Consider the following 21,258-nt stretch of genomic DNA (forward strand, 5'->3'; position numbering starts at 1 on the left):
ACTCGGCACGCTGGGACACCCAATTCGTGTGCCGCCTCGCAGACCGCCTAAATCGCGACGCGGTCATCGGTGGCGACTTTAACTCTCACCACACCTCCTGGGGCAGTGGCGTGACGAACCACCGTGGGCGCGACCTTCTCGATGCCGTGCAAAAGGCCGGACTGCTCGTTATAAACACGGGTAGCTGTACTCTCGCGCGCCGTGGTGTGTCCGACAGTGCCATCGACCTGACTCTCGTGGGTGGTACGTGTAAATATGAGTGGCAACGTGCACCGGACTCTCAGGGCTCCGACCACTACCCCATCGTGGTCACACCCCCCTCAGCTTACATCAGGTACACTCGGACCTACAGTGTTGTGAAGTGGACTCGCTTCAGAGAACTGTGTGCTAGAGTGCCAGTCTCTGCAGACTTCTTCACCGCGCTGGCCGAGTGTCACGACGCAGCTACCACCCACTGCACCGTGCCTGCGGGCACCCCCGCACCAGACATCAGCCTCCTCAACCTTCGCGCCGCGCGTCGCAGGGCGCAGATTGTGGCGGTGCGCTCGCAGAAGGCGGAACATTGGCGTGCCTATAACTGTATTGACGCGGTGTGCCGCAGGCACGCCAGACGCCGTCGCAACCAGAGCTGGGGGAGCCTCTGCTCGTCACTAGATGACCCTCAGAACCACGCCCAAGCCTGGCGCATTTTCGCTGCCGTTCTTCGCACCAGAGAGCCTCGCTGCCCGGTTCTCTGTGTTGCTGTTGCAAGGAAGATCGCCACGCAGGAATTGGCTGAGCTGCTGGCAGACAAGTTTGCCCCTCCTGCTTGCCCACAGCCTCCACAGGGACTACCATCTGTGCCTGCACTCAACAGGCCTGAGCTCTTCGCTCCCGAGCGGTACTTTCCCACCGAGGGCATTCTGCTAGAGATCCGCGCATTATGCACGGAGGAGTTTACTCTCAGCGAGCTGACCGCAGTGCTCAACAACCGCACGAAGCGGTCTGCCCCGGGAGTGGACGGCCTCACCTACCAGGTGCTGCGCAACATTGACCCCTCCACGCGGCCCCGGTTGCTGGAGGCCTACAACGAAGTGTGGCGCACAAGTCAGGTGCCTCCTGGCTGGAAAGAGGCGCTCGTGGTGCCCATCCTGAAGCCACGGAAGCCGGCCACGGAGCTTTCATCCTACCGGCCAGTGTCACTTACCTCGGCCGCAGGGAAAGTCATGGAAGCCATGGCATTGCGACGCCTTCGCTGGATTGCCACCGCAACCAACGCATTCCCTCCCGAACAGAGCGGATTTCGCCCAAGGCGCTGTACGTTCGACTCACTGGCCGACGTGATCGCCACCCTCGAGGAGGCCAAGTACCGCGGCGATTACGGCATCCTCGTGCTGCTCGACGTGAGAAGTGCGTTTGACTGTTTGCCCCACGCATCGATTTTGGACGCACTTCGTGACCTCGGTGTGTGCGGGCGGATGTTTGACTACCTGGAGAGCTTCTTGGGCGACCGCACTCTTCGCGTTCGTGTTGGCTCCACAATCAGCGGTCCCCACTCCGTCACCGCAGGCGTACCCCAGGGCAGCATACTGAGCCCTTTTCTCTTCAATCTGGCTCTTGCCAAGCTGCCCGACTACATCCCGTGCAACACGGCGTGTGAAGTGCATGTGACGATTTACGCCGATGACATTGCGCTGTTTGCCTGCGGCCCCGGTCGCCACCGGGCAGCCCTTCTCGAGTCCCTCCAGGTCGCCATCGACGCGGTTGACGCATTCCTGAACGGGGTTGGACTGGCGCTCGCCGCCTCCAAGACGGAGGCACTGCTCGTCCACCCGCGAGCGTCGACACGCCGCTCCACGCCTCGGCTCTCACTCCGGGGCCTCCCCATCGAGTGGAGCACGAAGGTGCGCTACTTGGGGGTGACCATAGACCACCGGCTCAGCTGGCGACCGGCCGTCAACGATCTGCGGACGAGCAACCGCAAGGTACTCGGCGCCGCACGCAGTCTCCTCGCGCGAGGGCACGGCTGCACCCCTGCCCTTGCCCTGCGAGTCTACAACGCAGTCGCATCGGCACGCGTGATCTACACTGCAGCAGTGGCTTCGTTGAGTGCTTGCCAGCTAGCTGCCTTGGACGCGGACCATCGCAACGCCGTGCGGGAGTACTACGGACTTCCCCAAACCTCCCAGGTGGGCCCCACGCTCGCCGAAGCGGGGGAAACTCCCATCTCCCTGCGGGTGACCCAGCGGACACTAAATCATGTACTGCGGCTGAAAACCACAAGGCAGGGGCAGCTCCTTGTGAACAGGCTATATGCTCTACCTCACTCATCCATGGGGCAGCGGGCGAGTGAGCTCTTGACGGTTGTGCCAGACATGCAGTACCCCAGCTGGCTGGCTATCCCACCCTACCGCCACACCCCTCTGGTGATCACCAAGACCATTGGCGGCATCAAAGCGAAGGCGCGCACCCCGCTGGCAGCGATGCAGCAGGAGTGCTCCGCCCTCCTTCACGAACAGCTGAACGGCCGGCTGCTTGTTTACGTCGACGGGTCAGTGCTTCGCGACGGCTCCGCGGCCGCCGCCTGCGTTGTGCCATCAGTCGGCGCGGTTCTCAAGTGCCGCCTCCCCTCCCTCGCCTCCTCCACTGTGGCGGAACTCGCCGCTATAAATTTGGCAGCCGATTTCCTCAGTGAGCGGGCACCCATGAGCGCTGCAGCCATCATCTGCGACTCCCGGGCGGCCTTGGCCGCGATCTCGCGCGAGGAAGACGGCAGCCTCCTTGCGCAGAGAGTTGCCCGGAAGCTGCACGCCGTGCAGCAAACGGGGTGCGACCTCTCGCTGCACTGGGTGCCTTCGCACATCGGAATACCCGGCAACGAGGCGGCCGACTGTGCCGCGAGGGATGCGCACGACCCCGACACTGGCGTCACCAACTTCGTGTGCTCCGCGGATGCCGGCCGTCTCCTCACCGCCCGCTACGTGCGCGAGCGTCATCCCGACCCTCGCGTAGCAGCTGGAAAGCCGCCGCGGCGGCTCCCTCTCAAGGGACTCCCAAGACGAGACCGCGGTTTCCTTCTCCGTCTCCGCACCGGAGACAACTACACCGCCGAGCGAAAACATCGGCACTCCGGGCGTGGCAGTCCATACTGCATGGACTGCGGCGACCTGGAGACTCTGGACCACCTTTTGCTTCATTGCCCGGCTGGTGACGCGAGCAGACAGGTGATGCTCGCAACGTACGGAGCTCTCGGCCTGCCTCGGACAACAACTGAGCACCTCTTGTTCCCGAACAGTGGCCGCGCGCATATCAAGCGTGCCCTTTCAGCGCTGCTCGACTTTGTAGACGGAAGCGGACTGCGTGAGCGAATTTAGAGAATTCGCGCCCCGTGATTTTGGTAGACGATCTGTGCGTCCCCCCCTTCCTTTGCTCGCTCTCTCCTTTCTCTTTCCTCTCTTCGCTCAAGTCTATTATCCCCCATTCCCCTTCCCATGTGAACCACTGCTGAGGTGTCGCACTTAGCTGCAGACAGTTGCGGGGTTCACTTTTCTTTTCTTTTCCAATTTTAAGAACCACTTCCCCCAGTGGCTACTCGTGATACCCCGCAGTCTGCGGTCGGAGATATGTGAATCCTTCCATTCTGATCCACAGTGCGCGCACTCTGGGGTATTCAAAACCTACCATCGCATTAGACAACGCTACTTCTGGCGCGGGATGTACCGCTACGTCCAGCAGTTCGTTCGCTCCTGTCTCGCTTGCCAACGCCGCAAACCGTCCGCACACATGTCACCAGCCGGTCTGCAACCGCTACCTTGCCCTGACCGTCCGTTTGGGCGCATAGGTATCGATTTGTACGGACCACTTCCTCTGACGTCCACTGGCAACCGCTGGGCCATCGTCGCCGTAGATCATTTAACGCGATACGCCGAAACCGCCGCTCTCCCTGCGGCTACTGCGCGTGATGTTGCGTCCTTCCTACTACATCGATTTATATTGCGCCACGGTCCACCCCAGGAGCTTCTCAGCGATCGAGGCCGTGTCTTCTTGTCAGAAGTCGTCGATGCCATTCTCACTGAGTGCCATTCTGTCCATCGCAAAACTACTGCTTACCACCCGCAGACGAATGGTCTGACCGAACGCTTTAACCGCACCCTCGGCGACATGCTGTCGATGTACGTCGCCGCCAACCACACGAATTGGGATACCATACTGCCCTTCGTCACTTACGCCTACAACACCGCCCCTCAGAGCACGACTAGTTTTTCACCTTTCTTTTTGCTGTACGGAAGGCACCCGTCACACACCATCGACACGATACTCCCGTACACGCCGGATCCATCTGAGTGTACACCTATTTCCGAGACCGCCAGGCTTGCTGAAGAGTGTCGCGAGCTTGCCAAGACTTTTACGGCGCATGAGCAAGAGCGGCAGAAGAGTATTCGTGATGGCTCCGCCACTTCTGAGCCCACCTTCCTTCCTGGTTCCCTTGTATGGCTCTCAATCCCGACCTCTGTAGCTAGCCTTTCTTCCAAACTACTCCCGAAATATGAAGGTCCCTACCGTGTGATCGAGCGCACATCTCCGGTCAACTATCTTATCGAGCCAATTGAACAATCTTCGGACATGCGCTGCCGCGGGCGCGACATAGTCAACGTGGAGCGTCTGAAGGCTTACTATGACCCGCTCGTAGTGACAAGCTGTTAGGTCGCCAGGCGGCTCCCTCTTCGACCCCGGGGTAATTGTACAGAAGCCGCCGAACACGGAAGTGGGTCGAACTCTTATGTGCTTTCTAGTGGGTCTGCCCAAAGAGAACGCCGCTCGCGCGGAGCCCCCGTGTTTTGGCCGTTACTGTCGCCATTGTGTAGACTCGCTGTGTGCCGGCTAATAAACGCCATAACAATATATATATATATATATATATATATATATATATATATATATATATATATATATATATATATATATATATATATATATATATATATATATATATATATATAACGTATTAGGTAGTGACTGAAGGTAGAGGCTGAGGAGGAAGAAGTGCGGAAAGGAATAAACATGGCGTATGAGCCAGGCCACGTCTCCCATTCTTCATAGCGTCACACAAGTCAACAGGATGGAGACTTGCCTGCCCCTTCATCAGTCACTCATCATCGACGCAGTTCCCCAGAAGACACCCTGACCACACATTAACTACCGAATCATCGCCTAGAAGGACAACGACCAGCACCATGACAGAACCATCGGCTGACCTCGACATCCCCAAGTACACCGGATCAGTGGACGACGGACCCGTACAGGACTGGTCCAACCTATTCGAGGTCCACGCCGCCGCTGCATCCTGGTCGGAACGGGAGATGATCATAAACTTCAATGACTACATCTCAGGTGAGGCATTCAAGTTTTACCTCACCCACATCTTCGAGAACGATGAGTCTTGGCAAAAGATAAAAGAAGAAATGATCATCTGGTTTCAGGGCTATAATCAAGATTCGGTTACAACCAGCCATATCGATGCATTGAAATTGAGTAATCACATTCATACGCAGCCTTCACGCATTCGAGCACAGAGCAGAAGTTTACCATTCCCGTCAGGCGAAGTCAGTCATCTGCTCATAGAAAGACATCTGAGCCGTTTTTCTGCAAGGCCCAACCTTCCACCTGGTTTCGCATCTGCACAAATGTTGCCAACGCTAACCTCTTCTCTGCAAAACACAAATCAAGACAATATTCAAGCACCCAATGTACTTGACTCTTCATCTTGCTTACGTAAGCCATCATTTGGTTCTGTGCCAAGTAGCTCGTTTGGTGCTCGTCACTCTCATCGCACCCCTCAAGATATCGCACCCCTCAAGATATCGCCACATACGCAACAGACCACCTGAAATATCAGCCAAATAACTTTTCAAGCCACTGCCATTCCGAAAGCGGTTGTACTTCAGGAACGCTTGGCTTAATTCTCCCGCAAAGAAACAAACATACGGAATCGGAACCACGTCAAGCCATGTTTGCGGTGATGTCATCCTCAGGAACCGGAACAACCGAAAGTCGAAGCAGTACGGAGTCACTATTTTATGCAAGTCTCGCCAATAAAAACGAAAATGTATCTACTGCTTTCTTTTACACAAATGATGCTTGCATCCTACTCGTAAATAATGCTGGTACTACCGACAGCGTCTCCTTATTCAACGACGATGACCTCCCGCAATTTTCTCAACAACATCACCAAATCAAGAAAAGACGACGACGAATGAAAAGTTCATCGGAAGCATGCTCCCAACTTGAACGACTTAAAAAATTAAGAACTTTGATCCAAGGGCCATTTCAAGAAAAAAGACGTTTCTGGGTGAAGGAACATCGTCACAGACGCTCTCCGCGCCAGCGGTTGCACAGATGACAATACCACGGAAAACGCCCAATTATTACGTGGAGCAACTTCTTGCACGCTGCCAGCACGCAGGCATTTAGCCGCCACCATCTCTCAAAAAGCACGCATACTAGATACAATGCATCTGTCGCAGCCACGACTCAGAATCCAAAGCATTAGACATCCAACCTTCCAACGCTACAAGGACTCCCTCCCTTGTTCGTTTTTCGCTACTATCCAGGCTGTGTCATCATCATTTCCCACGTCGAATGCAGGGTTATGCTCTCCAGAACGCAACAGCCAACCTCGCCCACCTGAGGTCTCCTAGATCTCACTGGACTGCCTTCCCTGTGAATGGTTTGTGCAAGTGCATGGAACTGCCGTGTTACATGAAACTACTCTATTTTGTGATATTTTTTCCTATAATGAGACACCACTTCTTGATGCTTCATAGTTTGTAGCTCGCGCATTTTTTCGGGGGGAGGGGGAATCATGTAACATAAGTAGGTAGTGACTGAAGGTAGAGGCTTAGGAGGAAGAAGTGCGGAAAGGAATAAACATGGCGTATGAGCCAGGCCACGTCTCCCATTCTTCATAGCGTCAGATATACATATATAAATATATATATATATATATATATATATATATATATATATATATATATATATATATATATATATATATATATATATATATATATATATATATATAGTCTAGTAGATCCTCCGTGAGCGGTCACAACGTGGTTTATTTCGACGTTTCGGCCTAGAGTCTGGCCTTCATCAGGAATAAAGATACAGTTTGTCGGTGCTCAGCTTTATACAATCTCAAATCAGAGGGCAAGGTAAGAGGGAAAAAAAAAGAAAAGAAAAGAAAAGGAAAGAAAAAAAAGGAAAAAGATAAAAATAATATACGGTGAACGCCCCTCGGGTGCCCCCCTTCCACTTTTCCTCCACTCCCCCCCATCTCTCTCCCCCCTCTCCCCTTCACCTTTCTGATGTCAGCGGTCTGTGTATGTTTCCGTTCACTAGCGCATTCCTCCCGATCAGACGGTCCCTCCTGGCACTGGCGGTTCGGTGTGGGGCAAAAAAGAGAGCTTTTCAGGAAGTCCTAAGCCTTTAACTGCTCGGGGTCCCGTAAACAATTCGTCGTAGAAAGACGGGGGCCGCGTATTGTGGCAGAGGCTGGTCAGCGGGCATTTTAGGAAGTTCTAAGCCTTTAACTACTCCGCGCCCTGTCAACATTTCGTCGTAAAAATAGGGGTGCCCCGTATTGCGGTAGGCTGTGCAAGCGCGTGCAATGCGAATTCCTGGCCCGCTTCTAAATTACGCGTGTCGTGGGGGCCTCCCGGCTGTGCACATGGTTGCTGTTGGGCATGTCGTGCATGGCACAATTGATTGGGTAGTAAAATAAAACAGAAAACAGATGACAGCTGCACTTAGGAAGAGTAGTTACACTTGGAATTGTTTTAGGTTGTCCAGTGCCCTTCGCAGCTGCAGTGCCGTGAACTCAGTTACTATTTTCATCGTTGCCGTTATTGTTTTCTAATGCTTTAATTGCTGCAAGTGTACCAGGATTCTCATTTATTCCTCTATCGAGGGTGTTAAATCGGTGGATAAGGTATGACTCTCGTTGTTCACGTTCTCGATTTGATTTAAATCCCGTCTCTAAGAGCGTTACTGATAGTTTGTCGAATGCATGGTCGGGAAGATTGAGGTGTTTTGATAGAGGTAGACTTGGGGCTGATTTCGCATGGGCTCTGTGATTATTGAAGCGAATCCTAAATGGTGTTTCTGTTTGTCCGATGTACTGCATACCACACACGTTGCATTCGAGTAGGTACACCACATTAGAAGAATCGCATGTTAGGTTTCCTCGTATGTTAATCGAAAACTTGGATTGCGTGCTGGTTGCTTTGTCTGTTTCTCGCATCGCCTTACATACAAGACATCGTGGCTTTAAGCAAGGGCGGCATGAATTATTGGGGGGTGATGTGTTAATTTGGGAGTGGACAAGGGTGTCTTTGAGGTTACGTGGTCGTCGGTAAACGACGCCTGGAGCGGATGGGAATGCGCGTTTCAGACGTTCACTTTGTTCCAGAATGTTGTAATGTCGTTTAAGGATTTTGTTTACATTGGGGAAGTTTGTGCTGTAAGTCAAGCAGAGGTTTGTTCGTTGTGGGTCTTCTCGTGGTGGTCGCTTCATAAGTAAGTCTTCACGCTTTAGTTTTCTCGCTTTTTGAGCAGCGTCATTAATTACATGTGGGGGGTATTTTTGTTGCTCGAGCATAAGTTTTAGCCTCTGTGAGCTCGTGTCAAAGTCAGCGTCTCTAGAGCAGATTCGCTTAAACCGGTGAGCCTGGCTGTATGGAATACTGTTTTTACAGTGGCGTGGGTGATCGCTTTGGTAATGAAGGTATTGTTGTCGATCCGTTGGTTTGCGATATAGGGTTGTAGAGAGCTTCTCTTCATCTATCGTTATGGTAACATCAAGAAAATTTACGGTAACTTGCGAGTATGTGTGTGTGAAGTGTATGTTCGGGTGTACAGCATTGTAAGTGTCTATAAAGCTGAGAAGTTCGTCCTCGCTGTGGGTCCAAATAAGAAAGATGTCGTCTATGTATCTTCTGTATAACATTGGTTTCAAGGAACTTTGTGCAAGAAATTCAGATTCTAGCTTTCCCATAAATATGTTGGCATAATTAGGTGCCATTTTGGTGCCCATAGCGGTCCCGCTGATTTGTCGAAAATACTCTTGGTTAAACTCGAATGAATTTAATTCGAGGACCATCCTCGTCAATGTTGCAATGGCAGAGAAATCTGGGGTGTTAGATTGTCTATGGTTTGTGTACATGTTTCTTAGTGCAGCTATGCCGTCATCGTGAGGAATATTTGTATATAATGAAGAGACATCAAGGGTAACCAAGTACGAGTTTTTCGGCACACAGATACCCGCAATGTCTCGAAGAAAATGTGTGGTGTCTTTTATGTACGACGCGAGGGTGCATGGAATGTGGCTTATTAGTTTGTCCACGTACCCTGATATGGGTTCAGTTATTGTACCGATGCCTGATATGATTGGTCGACCTGGGTTACCGGGTTTATGAATTTTTGGGAGGATGTAGAAGCGACCTGGACGAGGGTATGCTGCTTGCATCAGTTTGTGGTCAGTGTTGGTTATCTTTTCTGCGTCCAACAGTTTCTTTAGTTCTGTTGATACGATACGTTTGTATTCGTCTGTCGGATCACCTGGGAGGCGTTCGTAAAATCTTGAGTCGTCTAGTTGGCGGTATGCTTCTTGTAGGTAGTTGGTTGTATTAAGGACTACAATTGCTCCTCCTTTGTCAGCGGGTTTTATTGTTATGTCTGTCCTAGATGCCAAATTTTTCATGCTTATTTTTTCAGATTTGGTCAAGTTTTCTCGGTTTCCTTTCTGTCTGTGGTATTCGTGTACTATATCTTTCTGTACTGCGGTGATATAAAGGTCCAAGCACTTGTCTCGATTACTGTTCGGTGTCCAATCATTTGATTTACGACGGTGAATTGTTTTGTGGTTAGAAGGCCTATCTAAGAAATATTCGCGCAACCTTAAGCTTCGAGCGAAGTTGTCGAGGTCTCGGAGTAAGTGGAATTCATTGACAAATTTTGTGGTCGGGCAGAAGCTTAGTCCCTTAGATAGCAGTTTTACTTCGTCAGGTGACAAGCTCGTGTCCGATAAGTTTACAACCACAGTGTCACACGGTGTGTTCCTAGATGGGTGCTCGTTTGTACCATTAGTGTTTTCCTGGGTGGTGGTGTTGTAATGATAAGGCACTGTATCAGGGAACGCGGGTTTGGGCACATGGTCTCTTTCGAGTTTATGAAGTTTTGTGGCCCTGATGGCTTGGTATTTATTCTGCTCAAATTCTGTTAATCGCGTGATTTCTTCGTTCGATAAAGTGTTGTGGTGGAGAATGGTGTTGGTCATAGCGACCAGTTTCTTTACCTGTTTGTCACTATGATTAAGAGCAATTTCTGTTAATTTAAGGGATGCCTCAAGGAGGACGTTTTTCCATGTTATTTGGTCGTGCTTATCTAGATTTGTAGCAGCTGGTGTGAGGGAGAGTGTCATACCCTTGGGGGCTATTCTAGCACGAAGGTACACTTGCAATGTTGATTTATGCATTTCATGTCTAATTCGTTTGTCAGCAAGTTTTCGTACTTTAAGGAAAGTGGCACTGCAACTGGGAAGTGATGAGCTGGACTTACATTTCAGAAGTCAATCTTCTTTTGGGTGCGGGGATGGCACTGATGAGGTGCGCAGGTTGTAGTTATGTCCGGCAGGCCTTCGTCGTTGTGGGGAGAATTTCGGCGTTGGGCTCCCGGCGAACGTGTTCGTTGGCAGTTCCGGGGTCCGTAATAGGGGGACGCGGTTCCGTAGTTCGGCAGGCTTCCCTTTGAGGAGTGGTGTAGTGGTGCTGCAAGAATCTGAATTTCTTGCACAAAGTTCCTTGAAACCAATGTTATACAGAAGATACATAGACGACATCTTTCTTATTTGGACCCACAGCGAGGACGAACTTCTCAGCTTTATAGACACTTACAATGCTGTACACCCGAACATACACTTCACACACACATACTCGCAAGTTACCGTAAATTTTCTTGATGTTACCATAACGATAGAAGAAGAGAAGCTCTCTACAACCCTATATCGCAAACCAACGGATCGACAACAATACCTTCATTACCAAAGCGATCACCCACGCCACTGTAAAAACAGTATTCCATACAGCCAGGCTCACCGGTTTAAGCGAATCTGCTCTAGAGACGCTGACTTTGACACGAGCTCACAGAGGCTAAAACTTATGCTCGAGCAACAAAAATACCCCCCATATGTAATTAATGACGCTGCTCAAAAAGCGAGAAAACTAAAGCGTGAAGACTTACTTATGAAGCGACCACCACGAGAAGACCCACAACGAACAAACCTCTGCTTGACTTACAGCACAAACTTCCCCAATGTAAACAAAATCCTTAAACGACATTACAACATTCTGGAACAAAGTGAACGTCTGAAACGCGCATTCCCATCCGCTCCAGGCGTCGTTTACCGACGACCACGTAACCTCAAAGACACCCTTGTCCACTCCCAAATTAACACATCACCCCCCAATAATTCATGCCGCCCTTGCTTAAAGCCACGATGTCTTGTATGTAAGGCGATGCGAGAAACAGACAAAGCAACCAGCACGCAATCCAAGTTTTCGATTAACATACGAGGAAACCTAACATGCGATTCTTCTAATGTGGTGTACCTACTCGAATGCAACGTGTGTGGTATGCAGTACATCGGACAAACAGAAACACCATTTAGGATTCGCTTCAATAATCACAGAGCCCATGCGAAATCAGCCCCAAGTCTACCTCTATCAAAACACCTCAATCTTCCCGACCATGCATTCGACAAACTATCAGTAACGCTCTTAGAGACGGGATTTAAATCAAATCGAGAACGTGAACAACGAGAGTCATACCTTATCCACCGATTTAACACCCTCGATAGAGGAATAAATGAGAATCCTGGTACACTTGCAGCAATTAAAGCATTAGAAAACAATAACGGCAACGATGAAAATAGTAACTGAGTTCACGGCACTGCAGCTGCGAAGGGCACTGGACAACCTAAAACAATTCCAAGTGTAACTACTCTTCCTAAGTGCAGCTGTCATCTGTTTTCTGTTTTATTTTACTACCCAATCAATTGTGCCATGCACGACATGCCCAACAGCAACCATGTGCACAGCCGGGAGGCCCCCACGACACGCGTAATTTAGAAGCGGGCCAGGAATTCGCATTGCACGCGCTTGCACAGCCTACCGCAATACGGGGCACCCCTATTTTTACGACGAAATGTTGACAGGGCGCGGAGTAGTTAAAGGCTTAGAACTTCCTAAAATGCCCGCTGACCAGCCTCTGCCACAATACGCGGCCCCCGTCTTTCTACGACGAATTGTTTACGGGACCCCGAGCAGTTAAAGGCTTAGGACTTCCTGAAAAGCTCTCTTTTTTGCCCCACACCGAACCGCCAGTGCCAGGAGGGACCGTCTGATCGGGAGGAATGCGCTAGTGAACGGAAACATACACAGACCGCTGACATCAGAAAGGTGAAGGGGAGAGGGGGGAGAGAGATGGGGGGGAGTGGAGGAAAAGTGGAAGGGGGGCACCCGAGGGGCGTTCACCGTATATTATTTTTATCTTTTTCCTTTTTTTTTCTTTCCTTTTCTTTTCTTTTCTTTTTTTCTTTTCTTTTTTTTTTCCCTCTTACCTTGCCCTCTGATTTGAGATTGTATAAAGCTGAGCACCGACAAACTGTATCTTTATTCCTGATGAAGGCCAGACTCTAGGCCGAAACGTCGAAATAAACCACGTTGTGACCGCTCACGGAGGATCTACTAGACTATATGCAACGCTACGGCCACTCAACCACCATGCCTACCTATATATATATATATATATATATATATATATATATATATATATATATATATATATATATATATATATATATATATATATATATATATATATATATATATATATATATATATATGTATATGTATATATATATATATATATATATATATATATATATATATATATATATATATATATGAAACATTGGAGCGAAGCCAACCCCAGAAATTCTGCCGAAAGTGTCTGTGTAATTGCTATCAAAATAAATGAATCAAGCTAACGTATGAATAGCAGATATATTTGATGTGGTACAATGTCACTGACATGCTCCTCTGATCGCGCGTCGTAGTTGAATTGAGCAAGGTGACGGGAGTTTTCATACAGGTACACCTTTGTACCGCCAAGCAAGCTGCCATTACAAACCAGTGACTGCGAGAGATAGTGAAAGAGCCACACATTTCAGCCCAAATAAATACACTAATAATACCTGATCGACATATAAGACCACATAATTTAATTTCTTCATTTAGCACCTCTGTTTACGTGTTTTCGAGATGCTTCATCACCGTACTTGTATGTGACGACCAATTATTTTTTTCTCTATATCGGGAACTTTGTTAGTGGCAGCAATTAGGGCGTTCTTCGCAGTTCATGAATGACGCACGTTGTTTCGCGAAGGCAAGAAGCAATTACATTTGTCATCGTCACTCCTTAAAATTTTACATTTAGATGATCATCTACGTGCCCAACTTTTAACGTCACGTTTTCGATGCATCTAAAGCTGCGTTCTGCATAGAGAAACCGAAAATATGTTCATTACCTACAACACAATACATTGTGTCATATAAGTACTGCTCTGTAAAACAAATGAAAAGACCAATATAAAAAGAAGACTATGCACAATACAGAAGTTTGTGTGGTTTTTCGTTGATTCCTTTTTTATGACAGGAATTGTCAGGCTCTATAAGTTATCACATAAGAAGCCCCGCGAAGCGATCGCATTTGTCGATGAATATGGGAGCACATAATTTCTTTCCGCACTCGATGCATGCACCACACCCATTCACTTCGCTACTAAAATGCCTTATATTGAAAATTTGAACCACAATAACGTTCAAAATAACACTTCATTTGAATTGCCGTTACCTTCGCAAAGTATAAATATGAAATTCATATAGTTAGTTATAAACTTGAACTCATCTGTAAAACACCAGTTTATATTTGAACGGTGTCAGACCCTATGACCACACCAAGTCTGACTTCCAGGCCCATCTAATCATCAAAAGAAATTACCCTGTGAACTCTTTGCAATCCAGCACTTGGGATCTAGTAATTATGATTGGAGGTTATCAAAGATGCTAATTTATGCAACCGAGATTGGCACACGGCTCAACGTCTTTCGTGGGAAGGGAGGCGTGAAAATTGACAAAAGAAAGCAAGAGACATTTTTTTGAGAAATAGGCACTCATAGCGCACAGCAAGTGTTCCTTGATTCAAGTTTGCAAACCAACTTGTAGCCTGGAGGGGCTGAGAATTCATTTCAGAATCTGCTTTGTTGAAGGCTCGCGCTTTATACGGATGGCCACTGGTTCATCTGTATGCCTGCAATGTAAAAGAAGCTCACTAGAGGTAATTGATATGTGGGGTTTAACGTCCCAAAACCACTATATGATTATGAGAGACGCCGTAGTGGAGGGCTCCGGAAATTTAGACCACCTGGGGTTCTTTAACGTGCACCCAAATCTGAGCACACGGGGAGCTCACTAGAGGTAGTTTACATTACCATTCATATCTAGCAACATTGATAGCTACTCGTTTAACAGGGGTGCTTGATAGTGCAATGATTGTTATAGTAACATTTAGAGGTACTCGTTTATTGGCAAAATAATGAGATAACTTCATACAAATTTCGTCAACAATAAATTTCTTTCTGGGATATATGCATCAGCTACGTTCATACCTTTGCGTTGTAAACCACATAGTGGCTATTACTTTCGATTATATATTTTTTTGCAACTTGTGTACTTCTACAGCACTGCACCGTCGTAGTCAGTTTATACTCCTCGAGTTATTGCAGAACAAAATCAAATTTGCCTTCGTCAGCCCTAAAACAATTGAGCTTGAGCCATCTGCACGAAATGTACAACAACCACGTGCACATATACACCGATGGTTCAACCACAGCGTCTGGTTCTGGTGGTGCGGTGGTGATTCCAGCTAGAGGAATCACTCTGCGAATCAAACTGTCACATGCCACTACATCCACAGCAGCAGACCTTGCGGCTTTGCGTGGTGCCATAGAGTACATCAAATCCCAAAGACCTAGTAAATGGGCTGTGTTTTCCGACTCAAAACCAGCCCTACAGAGCAAGCAGTCAGTCCTTCGACGAGGTGGCCATGAACAATTAACTTACGAAGTTGTCAAGCTCGTTCACCACGTCACAGAAACAGGCCACGAGGTCAAGTTTCAGTGGCTTCCTGGCCATTGTGGGATCAGTGGCAATGATTCCGCAGACAACGCGGCTCGTACATCGCACCAAGAAGAACACACCCTTCCGATTCCTTTGTCAAGGACTGACGCTGCAAATCAACTTCGTCACCTGGCACGTAGTCTGAGTCTGCAGGAGTGGAACACCCCAAGCATAAGACATACGAGACTATACCAAATAAACCCTCGACTGGAACTTCGACCTCCATCCGGACTTCGTCGACGTGAAGCTTCACTTTTTTGTCGCCTATGTTTGGGGGTTGCCTTCACAAAAGCATATAGAACCCTCATCGGATTGACCGACAATGCGGAATGCGACGTCTGCTGCACCAAAGAAGACATCGACCATCTGATATGTCATTGCCCTCGATTTGCCTCTGAAAGACAGAAGCTTTCGGATGCAATGCGACAATTGGACGATCGGCCACTCTCTGTGCAGATGCTACTGGAACACCGTCATCGCCTTTCGTCGGCTCAAAAAGCAGTCAAAGCTGTCTTGTGCTTTTTGAGGACTACAGGCCTCTGTGACCACCTTTAACTTTTGTGTAGTGCCACCGCTGCATACGTGTCAGCCGATTGACTGACAATCCTCCTTTTTTCTCTCTCTCTCTCTCTTTCTCTCTCTCTCTCTTCTCTTTCCTCTCTCTCTCATCTTTATGTCCCCTTCCTATCCCTACAGCGTCGGGTAGCAAACCGGGCATGTGCCTGGTTAACCTCCCTGCCTTCCCTCTGTTTGTTTACCCCCCCCCCCCCCTTGTCATTGTGCTGCAGCCAGATGCAATTCTTTTAGGCTCCCACACGATAGTTCAAAATACTGTGAAAATATGTACGTTCCTGTTGCTAATCGCCCACCAGAACAATTTTTTTTTTCACCAAGAGCTTTCCTTCGGTGAAATGTGCATTGACTTCTTCTGTAGCTCCTTTCTGCAATCAGACGGTCCTACATAGAGATGATGAGTCTTCCATATTCAGATATGACCTTTGCAGTGAATGCTTGTTCTCTATGGGCTAGCTAAGGTACACTGGCAGCAAACTTAGACCTTCCTGTAATACTTAATATAGTAATTTATAACACAACCCACTCGCTTTGATCAGGTTCACACATGGAGTGTGCACAGTTACAGAAGCTTTCCAAACTTCGTGACGCGCATTGTGGGCCTCATTCACCGGTTCGTCATTAGCAGTGTTCTAGAATGTTTCACAATGTGGCATGCTTTTCCTGGTCCATATGCATTTCGTCTTGGCACTCTCGGGGGGCACATTGTATATCTTTCGCTGAAACATTTCCAAAAGGGGACGACATGATTTAAAAGTATGCCACGCAACGCTGCGTGTTGCGAAAGGAATTCCCCGCGCCAGCTGCTCCCTGGTTGGAACGTCATGCACAGGTTTGTGATGTGGTTTCAACGAGCGTGCCCGCACGGCAACAACGCACAGTCGCTGAGGTAAGCTGGCACTGTACTTCTAAAGCATCCATTCAATACGGTTTGCCAAACTTATCTGAATTGAGAAGGCTTACGTGCTTTCATGGCCACAGAAGCCATGTGAAAAGTACAGTACGCGCCATGCCTAATGACTGGAGGCAAGTGTTTGCACTTCTATATAAGAATGCCTGCGAACGTTTTGGGATGTCATATGGCTGATGAATTTCGCATGCAACGCGCGCGAATGATAGAGAAGGAATCATTGCTCTTGTACTAAGCAAATTGTTCAGAGAGTGACAGCTATCATTTCGCTGCTATGACTTGTATTTTGGTGGCAGCGGCAACATAATTTGCAAGGAAGGGAAAACATTATGGACAACGGTTTGGGACGAGTATCATGACTTCGATGGGTGGGGCTTAGTGAAATAATAGACTTTACTAGCAGATGCCTCCTGCCTGACACCACCCTGGAGCGCAAGTTGTACCTGTAGGTCGGAGATGGCGAGCCATGCCTCCCATTGCTCGAAAGCATTAGCAAGATGGTATTGACCTCAAAGGTATCTAAATTTGGTAGTGGGTTTAGGTATCCCAACGAAATATGGTAGCGCGATGGCGAACCACCACACCACGGACGGACGTGGCCATACAGATTTGGAATGATCTTGTTAATTCTTTGAAAGTTCAGAAAGACCCCCGCTTGAATCCTGCGGAGGTCAATCGCTTCCTCCCCCAACAAAATGTTTGTGGGTGCCGCAGTATTTGGTCGTGTGCCTCGCTGATTAGCTAGAACTTCGCGAGGGGCCATTTTTTATGAGTGATTATCCTCCTCGTTTGTTTCCTCCTGGTGTGTTCTGAAGGATTGAAAATGCACTCGAGGCTTTGCTTGGTTTGTGAGCCTTCAAGCGAGAGCATCAGCCCGCACGTTTACCTCCAGGCATGCGTGTCTTCAACGCCAGAACATTCTGTATTTGTTTGGCAATCTCAAGGAATGTGCTTATTTTTATCACAAGACTGCCTTTTACCATGAAACGACACGTTTCCTGGGAATCGGAGATGATAAACTACGTGAGGTTTATCACTCTGCCCCTGCGCTTAGATCGCAAGGGCAATGACAAAGCATTCCGTCTTGACAATCAATGATTCGTACAGTGATGCACATGTCACCATGCTGTTCTCGCTGCTAAGTACTGATGCAACCGACTGTTTAAAATATTACTGGAAGTGGCCACATACAAAACATTTTATTCGTTCTTAATGTTTTTCGGAGTCATCGCACTGCCTCCTCTCTGCACGTTTTGTTTGTTTGTACGTCCATGTTCTTGGACAGTGGAGAGATCGAGATCTTGCTGAGAACGGGATCCGGGATTTCTGCAAGAACCCTGTCAAAGTTCCGGGGGTACGGTGGGAAGTCCATCTGACGAAGTATCTCAATGTCATCTTCACGACAGTTTTGAAAAGGTGACATAGACGGTGGTACACGCCAGGAAAATTTTGACATTGCACATTCAATAGGAATTCTCAATTTACTGTTTGTGGGATGTGCCTTCCATAGGGCCATTCCAGGCGCTGGCGAACGCTATTATGGAGATAAAGGGATGCCGTGTGCTCAGATTTGGGTGCACGTTAAAAACCCCAGGTGGTCGAAATTTCCGGAGCCCTCCACTACGGCGTTTCTCATAATCATATGGTGGTTTTGGGACGTTCAACCCCACATATCAATGAGATAAAAGAATGCATGCGGATACTATCCGCACACAACGTTCTGTACTTGGCGAGAACTTACCATGACAATATAGCGAAGTCTAAGGAAGCAGAGCATCCGCACGCTCGTATTAAAACGTCACTAGTTCGGCGGCTTGAATCCCGTTTCCGCTCCAGTTTCGGGCTTAGCTGCTCGCAGCATTAGTCGATAATTCAGGCTCACGGCACGTTGTTCCAAAACAGGCGTTGCAGATGACTTGGTTTATCTGTTTCAACAGCCACTTACTGACACATTTGAAATATATTTCGCCCATAAATTGAAAGGGTTTGTGACTGCACATTTATGAGTCAGCATCGGAGACACCAGGGTTGCTGTAAGACAGCAGTGCGGAAAACGTAGAACCGCTTGTGAACGTGTAGTGTAGGAAACCATGTTCCACCTAGTTACCCTTCCTGCCTTTCCTTTGCTTCTCTCTCTCTCTCACTCTCTAATAAAAAAATATTTTACTTATTCGAGCTAGGTAAGTGGTACACCTAGAAAATGATAACAGATATAATTTCCTGACGCTCGTGCAGACAGCGTCTATGTGCTGTAGCTTTTGCAGCTGTACAAAGAAAACTAATGCGCGAGTATTGTAGTCCCGCAGCTTACAATAGAACCCTAAGCTTACACGGCACTTAGGACTAATTTTAAGGAGATTACAAGGGAATTGGTTTAAGATGAATAATACGTGAAAATGTCTTGACAGAAATCACGGAGATGACATAAACTGCCGGAAACGTCTTGCCACCATCGCAATAAAAATTACTTTCGCGAGAGAAATATTTGTGCAGCTAAGCAAAAGAAATATTTCCTCGCTCGAAAAGTATACCTTCTTATAGCTGCCGCATGCTGCCTGTTACGAAAACACATCAACGTGTATTAGTTAAATCTTCGAAACACTGACTCATTCTAAAACGCGTGAAAGTTTCCATAATCTGTTCTTCCTCTGGCAGGCTATAACAGGTCACAGAAAACAAAGATCCAACAACCTCTGAGGGCTGTGCTTCTCTTTCAATTTTCCTTTTTTTTATGTACATCACACCAAAGCTCCCGATTATCTTCAATGCCGTTCTCCACAGCCAAAACGTGAACATAAGCAAGAAGTTAACGAACAATCGTTAATTATTGGCGCCTTTGTTTGTAGTTGGCCGTACCCTTCGAAGCTAATCCTCTGTCATCTGCGTGCGCCGCGTCACTGCTAATAAATGCCGATGAATATAAGTTGAAGCTTTTGTAAAAGACGGACATTTTACTGAAAAAGTCGGGTGGAAGCTAGGCCCTGGTGTAGCCTTTTTATCCCTTTTGAGAAACTTTAACTCGGTGGTGCCTTCACGGCATACTAAGCTGCTTAATGTCTCTGCAAGTTTTGATGGCTTGTCAATCATCTTGCGTTCTTTCCATAACTTCCGCTGGATGCAAAAAGAAGATTCTCATAGGCACGGCTTACCCAGGGCTCCCTGCGATATACCGCGTAGCTGAACTGAAAGTACGCCTCTTGAGTAACTGACTGTGGCTATGACATACTTGCACTGTCTTCTTTAAATATATTCTTTTTCGATATATATTCTACTGCGAATTCTGAAGTCGCGTTACTGTACTGAGCGGAAGAAGCAGGTAGACGTTTAGAAAAGAGCTAGAAAGAGTGAGAGAAGAAGAGAGCGAGATGTCAATAAGATAAACTCAAATGCCTCCACTCGATTATTCTACCTCTCAGCTGCTACTACACGTTAGATTAGATGTTTGAGATTACAAGAGATGATAAGTAGCCAAATCGTAATTACTACGCCCTTCATTCATTTTATTCATTCATATTTATTTTCTCAGTGAAACATTAGGCAACGGTGATGACTAAGGTAAATGCTGCAAAGAGACAGCTTGAGGTGCCCTTAGCTTAAGCGTTACTTTGCGGCAATGACTTGCGTATTCATAATAGGGAAACACGTTTGCATGTGAAAAGTAGAAGGAATTACGCATCAATCGTTAAGGAACAGTTTGAATAAAAGGACGCTGTACAGATCATGTTATGCTTGTAGTATCAATTTTGGTGTGATGAAATGAATTTAATGGTCTGATGAACTTCTGTTTAATTGTTTACAAACCACAACTAGTTCCTGAAGGAGGTATGACCCTAAGCTCTTCATGTAGGATTGCGTTTGCAGCGTAATGTTGTCGCAAACAAGCGATTTCAGTCTATATGCTGTCTGGAGAGTTTAAACCGGAGTGCCATATGTGAAGACTACTATTACTATACTTCCTGGAGGTAACTTCTTGAAACAACGAAGTGATTTTCCGCGTACGATTCCGCAGTACCGAGATTTGCCCATAATGTTTGCTGGCCTTGAACACTGGATTGATGTTGCTGAATACTGACTGTGCCTCATCAGATGGGTTTGCATATTGAATACACTTTTTTCTTTTTTTCTATTATGTATGGTATATATTTTCCTATTATGAATGTATGTATGCATATGTGCGAACTGAAAGAGGAATAAACAGGGCTAAAAACGGCCGCACATAGGTTGATGGACCAGTGGGTAATGTTTTCTCGGTTGAAGTAGCTTTTTTTCTTCCTCGGGCTTCAAGCACTTTTTGTCTAGTGCTGTTTTAGTGTTCATTATGATTCTTATTTTGGTATGAATGGCTAACCATTAGAGAGCATAGAGAACGGTTTACTAATTAATGGCGAACAAGTACTGTGTTGATTCGATAAAGGAAAATGCTTGTAGCAATCCAAGCTAAAGCTGTAGTTGTACTTTAGCATCTTTTACCGTAACGTTGAACAATTAAAAAGAGCCCTG

General features: G+C 47.5%; 1 protein-coding gene across 5 annotated transcripts in view; it reads left to right on the forward strand.

Annotated features, from left to right (window-relative positions):
• LOC119164551 (synaptotagmin-1) overlaps window positions 1–21,258 on the forward strand; it is a 238,143-nt gene that overhangs the window by 154,290 nt on the left and 62,595 nt on the right. The window lies entirely within an intron of this gene.

The sequence above is a fragment of the Rhipicephalus microplus genome, chromosome 8 (assembly GCF_043290135.1).
Source record: "Rhipicephalus microplus isolate Deutch F79 chromosome 8, USDA_Rmic, whole genome shotgun sequence".
Taxonomy (NCBI): domain Eukaryota; kingdom Metazoa; phylum Arthropoda; class Arachnida; order Ixodida; family Ixodidae; genus Rhipicephalus; species Rhipicephalus microplus.